Raw genomic sequence first — 15,706 nt, forward strand, 5'->3', positions numbered from 1 at the left:
GGGGTTAGAGCAGGGGGGCTGGGCATCAGGACTCCTGGGTTCTCTCACCAGCTCTGTCCTCCCCCAGCTGACTCACTCAGCTTCCGGGGGTGAGGGCCTCTGAGGTGTGGCCCAAAAGACGCAGAGGCGAGCTGGTCTCAGCCCAGTTCCCCGCAGCACAGGGCTGACAGCACAGACATCCCCCACCCCCAGCAGAGCCAGAGGGCACAGAAATGCAGCCAGAGCAGAGCTCCGAGCTTCTCCCTCGCCCTGGCACCTGGCGCCAGCTGGGGCACTCACTGGCTCCTCTTGCAGCTTGTTCAATGGCCTGGTCACCTGGCGGATGGGGGGTCCTCGATAGGGATGCAGTACACAGGGGCGGGGGGGAATGATTCACTGACTGACATGGAACAACTGACCCACACGCTTCCTCCCTGCACCCACCCAACTGATCCACTGCACTGACCCACACGCTTCCTCCCTGCACCCACCCAACTGATCCACTGCACTGACCCACACGCTTCCTCCTCCTTGACCCACATGCTTCCTCCCTGCGCCCATCCCACTGACCAACGCACCTCCTCCTCCCTGCCCCACCCTACTGACCCACATGCCTCCTTGCCCCAACCACAGCCCCACTCCCCCTTACTCTTCATGCCCCCCACCCACGACCGCAGTTCCACCCCCTCCTCACCCCTCATTTCCCCCACCCCACCTCCTTACCCCCTGCCCCCATCCCACTGCCTCACCCTGCCCCCTCACTTCTTCCAGTTTCTCAAGTCAGACTAAAATTAAAAGCACATGGTGGAAAAAGGGAGGTCGCTGACGGGTCTGACTCCCTGGAGCTGGGGGGACGGGCCTGGGGTAGGGGGCTGATGCAGGGGGCAGACAGAGAAGGCAAACAGGAGACTCTTTACTGAGCTGTTCCCAGGACCTTCTGGGGGGCGCTCCAGGCTGGACACTCCAGGAGGGAGCTGCTGGTGCTGGGAGGGGCCTTTGTTTTGGGGGTTGGGGCTGGTGAAAGGTGCTGGGGTTGCAGCCTGTTCAAACTAGGGGCTGCAGCTGTCCTGCTGCATCCCCTTTGCTAGCCCGCCCAGCGAGTGCCAAGGGGGTGGGTGTTTGTCTCAGCACAGGTCTGGGAGCCAGGAGCACCGAACACTGGCTCAGGCACCCACTGGGCCAGGCCCTCACCTGCTCTGTGCCTCAGTTTCCCCCTCTGTGAAATGGGGATGATGACATCCATCACATGGGGGAGCCATGTGCTAAGCATCATCTGGGTGGCCCAGCTACATCGGCCTAGCAGGCAGAAGCCTGGGAGTCAGGACACCTGGGTTCTATGCCTGGCTCTGACCTGCTGCTGGGGAAGAGGGCCGAGGGGTTCGTAGTGTGGGAGGGGGTCTCCAGGCTGGGGAAGGGGGTGAGGGCTCCGGCTGCGGGGGGTGTGGGCTCTGGGGTGGGGCTGGGGATGAGGGGTTTGGGGTGCAGGCAGGGGCTATGTGCTGGAGCCAAAGGGTTTGAAGTGCTGGACTGGGCTCAGGGCTGAGGCAGGGAGTGGGGTGCGGAAGGAGGGGGTGTGGTCACTCCCCTTCCCTATGCTTGTTTCCCTCCCCCTTGGTCTAGGAGCTCGCCTCTGCAGCGGCACCCGAAGAAGGATGATGAGACCCACCCAGCTCATGGCACCTATCAGCCAGTGCAGTGTCGCTGATCGCTCCTAGCCAGGGCTGGCTTTGATGCAGCAGCCTGGGGACGGTGCCCCATCCTAGCTGGGCAGGGCTCATGCCCTCCTTGCCTGGCCAATCCCATTGGGCTCCCCTTGAATATGTCCAGGACGCGATGGCTGCAGCCCTGCAGCCGCTGTACAGCCATGGGCACAGTAGGCCTGTGTGTGGGTGTTTGTCTGGCTCCAGGGCTGGGGAGGGAGGAGGAGACCCGGGAAAGAGCAGCAGCAAGCCGTTCGCTGAGTAGACAGGACTGGGCTGGAAGCTCCAGGCACGTTCCCAGCTCCGCGGAGAGGGACGTCAAGGCTGGCTGGACTGGGTCTGCGCTTTCCTCCGAGCCAGGCTCCGGGCAAAGCGTTGGTGACTGGGAGACCCAGCGTGTGCGTGATTACCCCAAACCTTCCTGCAGGCGCCGGGGAACTGGATGGCACCTGGAAAGACCGTGGAGGTGTTTCCTTTGGGCCAGCCATGGGGCTGGGGCTGCTTTGCAGCCGAGGGCGGTGGGGGGCTGTGTGGGGGCTCCTGCATGGGCCCTGCTGCCCGCCAGGGGACGGACGGCTGGGCCTGCACACGGGGCCTGGGTTTATACCTGGCACAGACACAAGGGCTAGCGCCTCACAGCAGCTCATGAGGATCTGACGGGCTCCATCCCCAGCCGCGCCCTGATGTGGCCCAGCTCTGTGCCTCAGTTTCCCCCTCTGTAGAACAGGAGGATAGCGACACCAACCCTCCAGCTATCCCGCTGCAGGACTGGGCCCTTGGTGGCATGGTTCTGGAGGATAGCTTCATGCAGCCAGGGAAGGCTGGCATCAAGCTGTCTGTGTTTTCAAAGGCCCTCCAGCTCCCTCCCCTCCCCCTGCACTCTGGTGCGGATTACAGGGATCCCGGTGCGGTTTTTTATTGGGAACGCTTCCCAGCTGCTGCTCCAGGCCCAGAACACGGTGTGTTCGCTTTCAAAGCTCGCATTACGTCTGTTAGCCTTTTACAAGGCCAAGACAATAGCTGGGGACGCAGCCAGGGCTGGAGCTCTCCTCCATCTTCCTTTCCCGGTGTGCCAACCAGCCGGCTGCACCGTGCCACAGCCAGCAAGTTCCTTTCCCTTAACGCTCAGTGGAAACCCTTCCTGCTGCCCCTTGCCAGCCACGCCAGCGTCACTCCCACAGACCCTGGTCGTCAGCGGGTGGGGATCAAACCTGGGGCCTCTGGAGCTTAGTGCATGACTCTATCGCATGAGCTAAAAGCCCCCTGGCTGGGAGCGACGGCTGCAGAGCAGACTCATCTTATCTCTCTCTCGAATGGTCTTGGTGCCACTCGATGGGACACAACACCACACCCAGAAGGTGCGTGGGTTACATCAGCTGGCGGAGGAGTAACTTTATGTCGAGCGTCAGATCCCCGTCTTGGGCTTTGATTGATTGGGGAGGGGAGTCCCCAGGCATGCTGGGGTGGCTGGGAGGAAATCGAAAGGAGCTGTTTGTGCTGAATTGCCCCCCCCCCCACCGTCACCCCACATTCTCCATCACAAACCCCGGGGCAGCAGCAGCTTCCAGTACACTGGGCTCCCCACAGCTCCCACCGGGGCAGACCTCAGTTGGGGCAGTTTGTCCCAGCCCTGTTCAGGGGCACAGCACATTCTCCAGCCCTGTTCAAGGAGCCGTGGTCACTGACACGAGCAGTGGATCTGCCCCAGTGACTTCAGTGCAGCTGTGGGACTCAGCACTGCAGAAGAGGAGGCCCTAGGTAACTAGCAGCTGAAGCGCCAGGATGAGAACCCTGGGCCCAAAAGCCGCCCTGTATGACGTCCCCAACCGCTATCCAGAGGAGAGCGCTTGCCCTGGCTCTGGGACTAGGGCTTTTAATCTGCTCCGGGTGGCTCCGTTCCCCAGCGGCGCAGGCTCGTTCCTACCAGAGGGGTTTATTGCAGTCTCTGTTTGCCTCCCGTTAACAGCAGCCGGGAGGGAGGGAGAAGCTAGGAATTGCACACCCGCCCCGCAAGGCAGGTCGGTCTTTCCCAGAGGCTTGGGGAGAGGCTCTGCTTTCACTTTGGCCCGTTCGCTCCATCTGACGCTGTTGTGGGCCGGATGTAAACCAAGCTGGCTGGGTTTCAGTCCAACACTCATTGCAGGGCCTCTTGGAGAGGCACCATGTCCCAGGGTTAAACAGGGCGCCCTGGGGCTCCCAGCTTCCTGCACAAACAGCAAAATCTCATACCCAGTGTGACGAAGGGGGACTGTTCTTAATGTTTCCTCTAAATAGTGCGTGGTTCCTCGGTTTCCCCTAGGCAGTTCTTAAGTATCTAGGTGGTGGGGTAAGGGTGTATGATCGTTGCAGATCCCTAGAGGGCAGGTGTGTGCAGGGGTCTGGACACAGAGAATGGCCGACACCCTGTTTCCTGGCAACTGATGGCCTGGGCCCTTCCCCCCTGCAAGGTGAGAGCTAAAGGGGTTGGAGAACAAAGGAATCAGATGCCCTCCTGGCTGGGTAAAGGGACAAAGGCCAGAGGAGGACGGGCTGGAGGGAGTTTCAGTCTGGGGCTGGCTGGGACATGGAGTGAAGGGCAGATGTGGTTGTCTGGCTCACTGCCCCCCAAAATGGACCCCCCAGCTGAAGGGTCCAGTTCTCTGCACCTACAAGCTCTGTATTAGACCATGTTCCTGTCATCTAATAAACCTTCTGTTTTACTGCGAGAAGCAGCGCGGGGCGAGGGATGTGCTGGCCACGGCTTCCTGCAGCCCCCGTTGGCCTGCAGTGGGGAACCGGGGCTAGTGGGATCCGCGGTCGGCCAAACCTGCGGACGCGGCTGGTAAAGAAACTGGCCCGGCCCACCAGGGGGCTTACCCTGGGGGGCTGCGTGCCAAACGTTACCGACCCCGGTGCTACAGCAATCTCCCGTACAGCAATGGCTCTTACAAGACAGAGTAAGTTAGAACAACCCAGAGTCTAAAGCTCAGGTGTATTTGAGGATCTGGGCCAGTACTTGGCTGTTTCTATAGTAATGACCCCTGAGCAAGCAGTGTAATGTACATGCTTATCACTGAGCTTGTCCAGAGGCTGCATAGAATCATAGAATATCAGGGTTGGAAGGGACCTCAGGAGGTCATCGAGTCCAACCCCCTGCTCAAAAGCAGGACCAATCCCCAATTAAATCAGAATGACTAGATGTCCTGATGTGTAATAAAAACACTTTGAATCATAAAAAATCAACCCAGCCTCCTTTACAGGGCCTGATCCTTCTCTCCCTTACAGCATCTGAGCAGTAGGAGAATGGCTAATACGGGCCAGTATTAGGGTTGTTGTATTCTATTTATAAAAGTATAATACTGGCCAGTATTATAGTTGCTGTATCGTGCTATAAAACAACAAAATCAATAGAAAAATAAAAAATACAAATGAATGTTTTGAATTAATTTGGGGAAAAGAATTTACAGCTCAGTACAAGGATTTAAAACATTTAAAACATTCCTTTCTTTCTCTCCAGTATTATAGTCTCTCTTGTTCTAATTTTGGGTCGCAGGAGCGAGTAGTGTAAAGGCCCTACCATCAATCAAACGTTAACCCCAGCCCTTGACCCTGTAAGCCCTGCACACAGGTCACTGGAAGTCCCACCTCATGGGAGTATTACTTCCAGGGTCAAGGTGGACACATGTCCGGAAGCAAGGTGTGTCATGTGACCCCTGTAAGAACTCCTCCCACTGTCCTCTGCTGATCAGGATGGATTTTGCCCTGACAGGAACGACTCGAGAGAAGATTTGACCAATCAGGGGGAGTTCCGGGGTTTGTGTGACCCCTCTAAGAACTCCTCCCACTGCCCTATACCAATCAGGAAGGGTTTCAGCCGCTGGGAACCACCCCGAGAGGAGATTTGTCCAATTGGGGGGAATTCTGGGGCGGGGTGACCCGTCAGGAAGTGGCTCGTGTGACCCCTCTAAGAACTCCTCCCACCACCCTCTACCAATCGCGATGGGTTTTGGCCACAGAGGACAGCCCCGAAAGGAGATTCGACCAAAATAGGGTGGGTTCTGGGACGGGGTCAACCGCCCAGAAGAGGGTCGTGTGACCCCTCTAAGGACCCCTTCCAACGTCCTCTGCCAATCAGAGTGCAGCACCATCACCTCATAAGTCCCAGCGGTGGGAAGAGGAGGCCATCTCTTACCAAGAAGACATGTTTTAGAAATTGTGGAAAGGCTGAGAGGAAACGTGGACTCCTTTACCACTCCTGTGAGACCTTCAGACTTTGTTTTAGCCCCGAGGACCTTTGGAGTTGTGTGGAGAAAGCGCTACAGCAGCGACAGTTCTGAAGAGGATGAGAGAGAAGCCAAGGGGATTCCTTTGGCCCAGCCATTGATGGATATGCCAGAATCCGACCCTGAAGCCCAACGGCTCATGAGACACCCCCATGAGCATGGTGGCCTCTCGTCATCCGCCACCCTGGAGGAGGAAGGCCATCATGGCGTGGGGGAGGCACTGGCAGACAAGGTGAATGGAAAAGACGTAGCTCAGGTAAATGAATGATTAAGAAGCGACGGTCGATGATTGGGTGTAATGGGGTTAGGAACCAGGGGTTGTGTAAATCTAAAAACAAGCAGTGGGAACTTACGCTTGTTTCTTGTCTGAAAATCTCTCGACAGCTTGACGATGCCTTTCTAGAGGACCCGGAGGCCCTGGACGGCGTTGCATCAAACAGCGAAGGTGAACCAGGCCCGCCTTGTTTTTGCTCAACGCCGCTAGAAATTGTTGAAGATGACTCCGAGGAGGACGGCTATGAGGAGTTTAGGAGAGGCTTGGCATGGAACTCGCTGAGCCAGTGCCACGTCACGAGCGTAAAAATGTTATGCGGACTATTGTTCACGTTGCTGTTTATGCTGTTCTTCATCACTGTCTTAGGGAAAAGCTTTTTGAAAATGGTGAGGGCTGTGTCATAAATGCCCCAGCCCAATGCCCAGCCCAATGCACCATGCCTGTGTGACTTGGACTTCAATGGATAGAAACTGCAAGCTCTGGGGCCTGTGTGCTGAGCTGTGTTTGGAAAGCTTATTGAACACTATTATTGCCATAGGTTATGTTATGCAACATCTGTGCCTAACCCAAGAACATTTAGCGCAAGCGGTGACCTTGAGAAATGCTGTGCAATTCAGTGGAGACCCTGACCGTGTTTTAAAGAAAATGTCCAAACTGGAAGATGCCTGCTTACAGCGTTACATTGACCGTCTGGTCCACACAAAAACTGACAGAACCCTGCTTAAGAAAAAGACTATTTGTAAGAAATCTAAAAGGATTAATTGAGAGAATGATGAGGGGACAAACATGCAATATCAAACTTGGTCGCTGTACATTTTAAAAAATTGAATGAAAAGGGCTTTGTGATTATCTGTGTTTCTGTTAGAAGGTCTCTGGCCCTTAAGTGAGCTAAAAGTTTTAATGGAGATCTGGGTTTGTTTTCAAGAAGCTGTATGACTTTTAAATTGAAAAAAAATGGTTTGTGAGAACCTAGCTCTTGTGTCTTTGTGTAAAAGAGACCCATTTACAGCAACAAGCTGTGAAGTGGGAGGGGAACAAATCCTAAATATGTGTTTACAGTGTAACCCTTCTGCCCATCAGAGTTGGCAACAACAGGGTCTAGGTTCAGTATCTAGAAGTTCCATTCCAGTAACACAATGCAAAACCAGGTCAAGCCCCCACCAGTGGGGCACTGAAGCTCCCCTACGACAAGTTGAAATCACTGAAAACTGTGTTAAGTAGTACGGGGGCCTCAGAGCTAGGACACCATGAACCCAAGGTGAATTCAGCTCTGCAGTCTGTAACCAAACTCCTAATAGAATTAAAATTCTCTCTGATATTACATAATGGAGAGAAGGTGCAATTGGTATTTGGGGCCCTCAGAAGGGGGCTCACACCACTAGGCACAAACCTCCATCCTCAAACTCTCTCAATTCACTGGCTTTTGCAATCCTTGTCCCTTGCCTAGCAAGTGCTACTTAGTTGATGGTGAGTCCCTCCGTCATAAAAGGCCAAGTACAGTTCCACTGTCCTTGGTTCACATAATCAGGATAACGACACTTTATTCTTCCTGCCCCAATAACAGAGACACTGGGGATCCCACAGCAGCCAAAGTGACCGTTTGGGCTCCTGTGGGCTCATGCTAGGCGGGGTGGGTGTGCCTGTGCAAACGAGATCAGCTCCTGAAGTCCTTTTCCACAACTCACCACCAGATGTCAGGGTAGAGCTCATCCTGCCTCTGCTTACAACACGAAAACAAAACAGGGATGGTTCAGACATGTGTTTGAGTACAACAGAGTTGGCTCATTCTGTTGAACTGAATGGTTTTAACCACACCCCCACTGAATAGTGAAGGTAACTGTGATTCCTTACCCTTGTTGCTATAGGGATAAATTTGATGGGTGTCCACCATCAAAGGGAGGTGGGTGAGTGAGTTCGGATTAATATGAAATGAAATAAAACCTCAGGAATTCGCAGATGCTATTGGGCAGTTTAAATATAATCCCTGGAGTTGGCAGAACTCTACTGGACAGTTTAAAGGACCCAGGAACTGGCAGAACTCTACTGGACAGTTTAAATATGACCCAGGAGTGGTTTTGAATGCTATGGGTCACTCTTTCTAGCAATTCAAAGCCATTAAAAGTTTAAAATACTATATTTACCAAAAAAACCCAAAACAACCAACCAAAAAACCCCACCACACACATTAATAATCAAGGTGGGCCATTTCCAGCACAAATCCAGGTTTCCTTACAATGTAAGTGATCACTTTAGATAAGCTATTACCAACAGGAGAGTGGGTTTGTTTTTCTTTGGGCAGGGGGGGGAGAAAACATGGATTTGTGCTGGAAATGGCCCACCTTGATTATCATACACATTGTAAGGAGAGTGATCACATTAGATAAGCTATTACCAGCAGGAGAGTAGGGTGTGGGGCGAGAAAACCCTTTGTAGTGATAAACACTCATTTTTTCATGGTTTGTGTGTATAAAAACATCTTCTATATTTTCCACGGTATGCATCCGATGAAGTGAGCTGTAGCTCACGAAAGCTTATGCTCAAATAAATTGGTTAGTCGCTAAGGTGCCACAAGTACTCCTTTTCTTTTTGTGTTTTAAACTCTCTCTCTCTCTCTCTCTCTCTGTGTAAAAAAAACATAGGTGGTTTTTTTTTTAAAGTATATGGCTGCAAACTGATAGTAATGGTGTGTTTCAAACTAACAGGGTGTTTTTTTACTGTGCAAAATGTGTTTTAAACTGGATTTTAAAAGTTGATTTTAAAAGCAGTTTGGTTTTTATTTTGCAAAATGAGGTGTATTTAAAAAAAATGTTTGCGGGTTTGTTGTTTTTTGTTTTAAAGTGGTAGAAATAAACTCAAAACTCCTGTTTGTTGTGCAGCCTGAAATGGATTATTTTGTTTGAAAGCTCTGTCTTTTTAAATAGAAAAACACCCTAATGAATATTTTATTTTTAACTTTACAAGACAGTTTCATGTGATTTATAATCATCATCATCATCATCATAATATTGTCTGCTCCACCATAGGGTGAAAACATGAGAGACCCTTAGACCAGAGGGTAAAGAAGCTTAAAAGAAAAAGAAAAGAGACAGCTGAAAAGAAAAAATCCCCAGATGGATGGATGAAGCCCAGTAAATATATTGTGTTTGTGAGGTTATGAGGTTTTGTATTTTAAGTAAATACATCGGTGTGGGTGAGAAAGATGGTAAAGTTAAGTTTTGTAATATGTCCCTTCCCCCCTAATCGGGTATGTGCAGTTCTCCTGACAATGCTGTAGTCAAAGCTACAGGGACACCTCCACCAGACCAGCCAAAGAACCAGAAATCTGCTTTGAGACCTTTAACAACTCAAAACAACACAAGAGTGCAGATGAAGCATCAGGGCAGTCCAAACCTCAATTACGTCAAAGCCAAGGACAAAACAAAAGACTCTGGTGAAAACCAACCACGCAAACACAACACCAGTTCCTCAGCGGCCACCTCCACACCAAGCCCTGAGAAAACCGTGAGTGAAAACGCCCACCTACGATGCTTCGTTCAGAAGACTGAGGGACGCTGTATCCTCGGGGGTTCTAAAAGAACGGTATTCTAAAAAAGGTTTGGGGGAAATATGATGCCTCGTTCAGAATACCGGTGAACGGTGTATCTTCAGGGGGTCTAAAAGAACGGAGGGCTGGAAAGCACATCAACAAAGCAAAAGCTTTGGTGGGTGACTTTTTGAAAAATATTTCAATTTTTGGCTCTGCGCAGGCGTGACTAGTCGTGGAAAGGGGCACCCGCAAGGATACACATCAGCTCAGGTGTAAACAAAAGGGGGGATAGCGCTTGGTGGACAAACAAATGGCTGCCAAAAAGTTCCAGGCCAGGATCGCTGTAAAAATTTTAAAAAGAGCTAAAGAGGTAATGGGGAGGGGGGACAAAAAGAGATGCCCTCGACTGGAGGCTCTCAAACTGGCATGTCTGAAAATGGGGAGGTGGAATCAGACTCTCACACAGAGTCTGGTTTAGAAAATTCCCCAGAGGGCTCTCTAGAATGATGGGTCCCCATCTTCTCCCGATGACCCTCACGGAGGCGCCTCGGAGTCTGACTCTCAAATAGCATCTGATGTAGAAGATGCCGCTGATGGTCCCGTAGAGGAACCCCCAAGTAACCCTGAAAATGCAGAGGTGTGTATGGAGAGAGTGAGAAGTTGGCAACGTGAATTACCTAGATTTGGGGGGTCGGTGTATTGTGAGGAATTTCATTTTGTCAATCTTGAGCGAATAAATTCAGCTCAGCAGGTTGTTGAAGCCATACACAGGGGGATACAGTTAGTTCTCGATGACGTTAATGGTAGGGTAGGCCCTGATGATTATGTTCAGTTACATTTAGAGAGCTGTAATTTAACTAAGCCGTTGTTTTTGGTCTGAAGAACTAGGGATGAGCTGTCTGCTGAGGATTTCTTCAATCAGACCTCAAAGCTGCCACAGAGCAATAGAGTTGCATGTCAATGGGACATTGCACCTCGTTGTGACAGTTGTAAAAAAACAGGGGTGGGGACCGCTCATAGAGTTTTAAATTCTATCCTCAGTAGTCAAATCATCCATAAAAAAGAGACAATGTTTAGTAGACCTGACTTACACGGGTACCCATCTGTGTTTTGCACGTGGACTCTTGGCTGTCATGTCCGACCATAAACCTACGGACGCAGAATCGTTAGCGGGGGTGAGAAAGTTGCATGAGAAACTGGGCTGGTCAGATCAAAAAAAGATTATGCTCAGTGACGTAGCAATGTCTGAACAGCATTTAGGAGTCAACATACAGGTGGTGCTGTATGCGGCGAAAGGGGCTTTTTTAAAACGGGGGGGCAGTTTACCCCAAGACTTATTTCATCCTGTTGCACGATGAGCATTACTAGGGGGTTCTGGTTGTGAAAAAGTTGTTTGGAGCAAAAAATTACGGTGAGTTTTGCCCCACGGTGCACAGTCACGGCCACTCTTGCAGGTCCAGCTGCTGCCTCTGCTTGAGCATAACATGCTCAGACAGCGTGGATGTGCAGCTGAGGTCTCCTCGCTGTAGACTGTATTGTCAGTCCAGAGAGCGTTTAGACAGACACATCGACTGGGCGTCGACAGAACAAGTTGAATGCCTGTCTAAAACATTGTGCGATAAGGGTCAGTCTTACATGGACAAGTGGCACAGGTGTAAAGGGAGGCGCTATAAGCGGGGTCAGGCTTTGATCGCTGGTGATGTAGACGGTCACCTCGGTTTTATGGACAGCCTTAGAAAGCCCGAATCCTCAGAAAAGTGTATTTGTTATGATTCTGAATACACATAGGAGACTGGGTTGCACACTCCCAATTACATTTTTGCTATGTCCCTCAAGCCGGAAAAGTCCTGGGAATTTAAGGGTGATGAGTGTCTTTCTATGTTTGTTCAGACCTTTATTGGCAAAGAGTTCCGGGTCTACACGTTCCAGGCGCACAATTCCAAAGGTTACGATGCATACTTCATCATTAGACAGTTACTGAAGAAAAAGATGTGCCTAGAACTGATCACTCAGGGTAGTAAAGTAATGTGTGTAAGGTCCTGGGCATTCATTTTATAGACTCTTTAAACTTCTTGCCCATGAAGCTTGGTAAGCTCCCGCAGGTGATGGGGTTTGAAGGGTGCAAAGGGTATTTTCCACATTTTTTGAACACTTTAGAAAATCAAAATGACGTGGGGCCTATGCCCGGTGTGGAGCACTATGGTGTAGAAAGCATGATGCCCAGGGAAAAAGCAGAGTTTCTCGACTGGTAGCAGGTCCACAGGTAGGAGACGTTTGACTTGCAGAAAGAGCTCGTGTATTACTGTCAGCAGGATGTCAAAATTTTGAGACAGCCTTGTATCCTCTACAGAAAAGAGATTATGAAAAAGATGGAGAAGGGAGATCTAGTAGAGAGAGAACCTGGTAAATTCACCGAGATAAAACTGTGTATAGGTCCATTCTGGTACATAACACTGGCATCTGTCTGCATGGCTATGTACAGGTTTATGTTTTTGGAGCCTAACACGGTAGCTCTTCTCCCTCCAGACAACGATCACAGGCAGGAAAAAGATATTCGACCCCATCTGTTCAGTGGCTGTTGTATACCTCTCACAAAGAAACTATACAAATACGGCATGCTTTACAGGGTGGGGAACTACAGGTAGGCTCCTACTCTTTAGACGGTTATGCCAGTGTTGACAGGGTACACACAGCCTTAGAGTTTAACGGGTGTTCTTTTCCATGCTTGTGCCACCTGTCATTGTGAAAAAGCACAAAACCCTATGACGGGGACAACTTTTGGGTTTCTTTATTACAAGACGCAGCTCAAGACCGACTATCTGAAACAACTTGGTTTTGTAGTGAGGACTCTTTGGGAGCAAGAGTGGGAAGTGATGAAAGAAACAGACAGGGAGCTTGCAGGTTTTTTAAACTGAGCCCAGTTGCCCCAGCCTCTCGTGCCTAGGGATGCTCTTTTTGGGGGAAGGACAAACGCTATGCACCTATATTACAAACTTAACTCCAGGGAAGAAATCCACTATTATGATTTTACCAGCTTCTACCCTTTTGTAAAGAAAACCAAAGAATACCCTCTCGAACACTCTGATATAGTTTATGACAAATTTGGACCCCTTGCAAATTATTTTGGAATTGCAAAAGTTAAAGTGTACCCCACACAAGGCTTCTTTTTCCCATTGTTACCTGTCAGAGTGGGTGGCAAGCTTATGTTTCCGCTATGCCGAACCTGTGCGGAAACCGAGCAGCGGGAGATATGCATCCATACTGACGAGGAGAGGGCCATCCTGGGGACTTGGTGCACGGTGGAATTGAACACGGCCATAGCGAAGGGGTACGCGGTGGCAAAAATATATGAAATCTGGCTTTTTAATGAAAAATCTGATGTACCCTGGAAAGACTTCATCAAATGACACCTCCACCAGAAACAAGAGGCTTCAGGGTACCCCAGCTGGTGCATAGACGAAGAAAAACAAAATAAGTACATGAACAATTTCTACCAGGAAGAAGGCGTGCGTTTGTGCCAACACGAGATCAGGTTTAACCCCGCTAAATGCCAAATCGCTAAACTCTTTCTAAATTCCCTCACGAGTGAGATCCCGCCAGATCAACACATCACCGAGTTTGTGTCGGCAGGCCCGAAAACATACGGGTATAAGCTGTCGGGAGGAAAAGCCTGTATGAAAGTCAAAGGTATTACCCTGAACTTGGCAAATTGTCAAAAGATCAACTTTGACAGTTTGAAAGATCTAGTCCTGGACTATTACACGGGCCTGCGAGAAAACCCCTCAAAAAAGAGAGAGGTGCAGCAGCCCTCTATCGTAAGGAACAAAAATCAGTGGTAAATAGAGACCAAAACCCTTAAGAAAACACAGAAAGTCATTTACAACAAGAGGGTCCTAGGAGAAGGGTTTAAAACCCTGCCCTACGGATTTTAAAATGGATACGAGGTGGAAACACCCCTTTTCTGCAATTCTCGCGGGGCCTAGCAACTGTGGGAAAAGTTACTTTATAAAAAATGTGTTGGATAATGCCAAACAAAACATTGTCTGTTATGCCTGAGAATATTGGATAACCTGGCTATAAAAAGCATTGCAAGATACAAATGTCTGGGCTTGTTGAAACATATTTTGAGCAAGGCTAGGCATGCCCAAGAATTTTAATGTATTTTTTACAAAATTCATTGCCATCCGGTCGTTTTGCACTAAGTCGTTAGAATACAATTTTAAAATCCGGTCAAAAGATAAACACTTGCTCCGATGATGTAAGAAAAACACTCGGTGATAGTCGCAGGCGACAGAGCGGGGTCTTGAAATTGTCTATTGTGAAACACAATGCCTGTGGCATTTTTGTTTAAAAATTTCATAATGCTTTTAGGAAACAACATGCTCTTTGGGGGGTGCACGTATGAGTCTAAAAGCTCTCCACGTTACACTCCGCCAGACACAAGGCAAGCCAGTGTTCACCAGGTTGGTTGTGTGGATGTGCAATACAAACCTAGGGGTCTCTGGAGACAGCTTGTCGCCAGGGAGCCAAATCACAAGGGAACACATCTAAGAAATTCTTTTTTGTGTAAGGCACCTTGATAAGACACACGAGAGCTGCACGGTGTCCATGTTCACATATAGTCAAACAGAACGTCTCTCCTCTGATTTCTCTCTATGATGTTGTCAAAAACCCCATGCACGATCAGATTGACGGTGATGGTTAAAGCCTTCCCAAAACGTATTTCTGCTCTCAGGTTCCCGGTTTTAATCAGGGAATAGCCATCGGCGCATTCCTGGTCGGGAGACAGGTCAAAGGCAAACAAGATGTAACTCTGTGGAAACTTCTCACGGTCGATTAACAGAGAACGATCTGTCATGTGTTTACCAGCGTCTGTACCAGATTCATGTATTCTCTCACGCAGCATCCTGCCTCCAAGTCTGGTTGCAGAGGCTTGGTTGGTATCTGTTCACCAGCCACATACAAGGCCACAAAATTAATATCATAATGTTTAAAATGAAAGGGATTTTTCGTGTAACTTCCACTCAAGGCATAGGACAAACCCTAGGACAAGCATTTTGGGTAACTGTCCCAAAAAACAGGTTCTCCTGGTTATTGACCCTGCTGCCCACGGGGATGCTGAATACTTTCATTCCCACGCGGTCCACGGGATATTTAGCATTTGTGGTAAGCAGGGACTCCGCGTGCCCCAGACGAACGCTCAGGGCCATCCGTACTTTCTTCACAAAAAGCGATGCTGATACAATACGCAATTTAAAGCCTTCGGCTGCACTGCCCATTAAACAGAAAGCATCTTTACTGCGCGTCAGTTTAATTTTCACATCCACTCCATTCAACAAAAGAGACGTATCTGTTCTGATCTGTCTTTATTTCAATGCTAAAGGTATTGATGTGGTGTTTTCTGACAGGAACGTGATGAGGTTTATCGTAGGGGATGGTGACAAACTCATTGTTCCTTCCTCAGACAGGGACACAGCATAACAGGGGAACAGAAAAGTCCCCCACAAACTGGTGTTCTAGAATAACTGTGTGCAGATACAAGGACTTAACCCCCCCTGTGATGTCTGCCCAGAAGGGGAATTTTTGGACGCTGCGCTTGGGGCCCAAACTTAGAATGTTAGCTAGCTCCCTGCTGGTAGAAAACATAAAAGTAAAATCAGCGGATTTAAGGCTAACTTTTCTACCCACAGGGTCATAGTTCATGACCACCTCAGGCGGTGGGGGAGGACGAGCCACGGTACTGTTCATATGATCCAATCATTCGGGTATGGACGAGTAATAACCTCGTCGTAGGATAAAACTCTAGGCCATATCTTCAAAGGTGATTTCAAAAGGGGTGTTCTTGCGGATAGTGTTCCAGCTGTGTGGGTGTTGTATTTCCACTAACCCCACCTTCCAGGCACCCGGGAGACCCAAGGGCTAAATTAGCTCTATTGTAAAGTTTGAGCTGGTGTTTTGAGGAAAA

Source organism: Lepidochelys kempii, chromosome 20 (genome assembly GCF_965140285.1).
Source record: "Lepidochelys kempii isolate rLepKem1 chromosome 20, rLepKem1.hap1, whole genome shotgun sequence".
Taxonomy (NCBI): domain Eukaryota; kingdom Metazoa; phylum Chordata; order Testudines; family Cheloniidae; genus Lepidochelys; species Lepidochelys kempii.